The sequence below is a fragment of the Aedes aegypti genome, unplaced genomic scaffold (genome assembly GCF_002204515.2).
Source record: "Aedes aegypti strain LVP_AGWG unplaced genomic scaffold, AaegL5.0 Primary Assembly AGWG_AaegL5_hic_scaff_1607_PBJ_arrow, whole genome shotgun sequence".
Classification (NCBI taxonomy): Eukaryota; Metazoa; Arthropoda; class Insecta; order Diptera; family Culicidae; genus Aedes; species Aedes aegypti.
In genome coordinates this window covers 9,184-11,744 of record NW_018735061.1, presented here as the reverse complement: position 1 = coordinate 11,744, position 2,561 = coordinate 9,184, and the positions used below count along the sequence as shown (strand labels likewise).

Sequence of the window (2,561 nt, the reverse complement as noted above, 5' to 3'; positions counted from 1 at the left end):
TTGCCACACAGATCACGAGTGCTTTTGTTGGAATAATCGTCCAATGACGAAGGCTCAATGAGGTGATGGGCTGGCTTGGACTATCCGAGACGGTGTCGCTGTGTGCTAGCCGGTCGTGATCGACGGCACAGTCTTTAGGCTATGGACAAAAGGCCTTCTCTTTAGGAGAGATGAGGGGAAATTAGTTCCATCGTCGTTCTTCAGGTCAGATTGTAAAGCATTTACCTGGTGAAGGGCCTTTTCCCAGCTTCAGATTATTGAGCTCCCGTAAATCCCGATCGTTCAAGGGCGAGTGGAACTGAAAGCACTTTTTATGAACCCTAGCCAAAATGGGACCATTAATTGAACATGGTTACCTATTGTTCGAACATGTGGCGGGTGGTTGCGATGCCTGGTAATGTCCCGGTCGGTATTTTCGGTCTGGTCTGGTCAGTCTGGGGGAGTCGGGTAAAGAAGCTGTTGGTACATTTGGGTTTTAAGGTCTAAATACGCCTAATGTTACCTGCTCAATCATGCAAAGTATCGTGCAGTGTAGAATCCGTGGGGTACAACTGGCACCGAGAGTTGTCTTGCACGTGGCGCATTCGTCACTTTAATATGAGAAGGAATTAGTTCTGAACTGAACATACTTTAGTGTCTTTTCCCTTTTACCTTCTGGAAATTCGCAAATATGCACAACGAATATATTTGCAAACTAGCATGCACTTTTTATTCACTTTCTTGCATGAGACTTAGACTCGTCGACCGACCACCAACTTCTGTTCAGCCACTATGACTGTGCTATAGTGCTATTGTCTTGATTGCTTTCGGGCTGCTGTTCGCGTAAGCAGGATGGCTTTGGAGTTGTCGGATTAGTATCCGAAGTGTGCGAGAGAGGAGCTACGGCTGTTGTTTCGTAATATTTATAGCATTTATTGATAGGAAACGCACTGCGGGAAATGATTGCTACATTTTGTCGGCATTACTTCAAAATTTTTGGTAACACCCTAACCATTCATTCTTAGGCACGGTAAGCTTAAAGCCGCATGAATTAGGGGTCACCTGTGAGGTGGACTTTTACCACCGGAACAGGCAGTCCGTAGTGTTAATTCTTAGCCAATTGAAACAACTGCTACCGACACTACGCGGCTATCTAGGCTGGTCGGGAAGAGGAAGTAAACATTGATGATTAACTTCTGACGTGCCCAAACAGCCCTCAACTGAGGAACTGAATTAAGTCAACACTGTAAACCACGTATGGTTACCTGGCCAGTCTTCCATCGCTGGAAATGAATTGGCTGATGAGCTAGCTTGCGATAGAGCATCACATGACTTTATTGGCCCTGAACAAGCTATTCCAATTTCAGAGTGCTGGGTGAAGCTTCAGATAAATTCTTGGGCGGCAACTCAGCAGAAGCAATATTGGAATAGTTTGGAGTCGTGTCGTCAAGAAAAACTGTACATTACTGAGCCATCTGAGTGCGCATCGTACCTTCGTGCTGTGCGTACACGAATTCTCTCTGCTCTTGGAAGTTTACTTAAAAACTACCTAAAGCAATAAAACAGTACTTTTCAGTGCTACACAAACAGTACTTTTCAGTGCTAAAATTAAAAACGGTACTTTTCAGTGCTACTTAAACAGTACTTTTCAGTACTATTTTTTCTACTATTGATCCCTTTACGATCCTTGTTTGGACCCGTGCCTTCGATTTTTCGTTGGACCCGTTGGCGAAAGCTAGCGGTGGTAATCCTTCTTGGACACCGTCTAGGGAAAAAAAAAACTCTCGAAGTTCACGTCTTTCTCGTTTATTAACTAAACATGGTATCAACAACTAACAAAAGGAAGGGTGAATCTCTGAATTCACTACTTCCTTCCAAAAAAGTGGGTTTTAAAAACTGTCACTACACGTGGCAAGAATGGAAGAAAAGGACGCTTCCCCGGAATCCAAGGGTGAAATGAATAATTGTATCGAAATGAGCAATCAGTTCGATGCTCTAGACAAATTTTCCGAAAACCAAATCGAAGCAGCCTCTAGCCCAGGCTCTTTGATTCAAGTGAGGAAGCAAAGAGTGCCGCCTATCGTGGTCAGTTGTTCCGTATTTGGGGGATTTAGGCAGGAGATCTTGAACTCCATTAGGGGAATCAAGGTTTCCTTCCAAATCGCAAAGAAAGGAGACTGTCGCGTTTTGCCGGAAACTCTTAAAGATCGCGAACTTCTTCTCAGACATCTTGAAGAGAAGAAGCACAATTTTTTACTTATGACGACAAAACTGAACGTTTGTTCAAAGTCGTCTTGAAAGGTCTCTCAGGTGACTATAAGTCACCTGAAGAGATCAAAACTGGAATAAATGATTTACTTGGATTTTCCCCAGTCCAAGTAATCATTATGAAAAAGAGAACCCAATCTGGCATTGTTCGGAAAGGGCTTTCTCAAGAATATTATTTAGTTCACTTTAACAAAAAAAGTACTAAATAATATTAAAGCTTTAGAAAAAGCAAAACTTATGTTTGATGTCCGTGTGACGTGGGAACATTTCCAGAAACCTGGAGGAAATTCCCAGAACCCCACTCAGTGCCGTCG

The 2,561-nt window shown here is 43.2% G+C and overlaps 1 long non-coding RNA gene across 1 annotated transcript; it reads right to left on the bottom strand.

The window, feature by feature from the left end:
• Positions 1-235: 235 nt before the first annotated feature.
• LOC110680579 lies at positions 236-634 on the bottom strand. Its single transcript, XR_002502934.1, has 3 exons — positions 503-634; positions 357-434; positions 236-298 (listed from the first exon to the last, which is right to left on the bottom strand). It is a non-coding gene; the product is annotated as an uncharacterized LOC110680579 (long non-coding RNA).
• Positions 635-2,561: the final 1,927 nt, after the last annotated feature.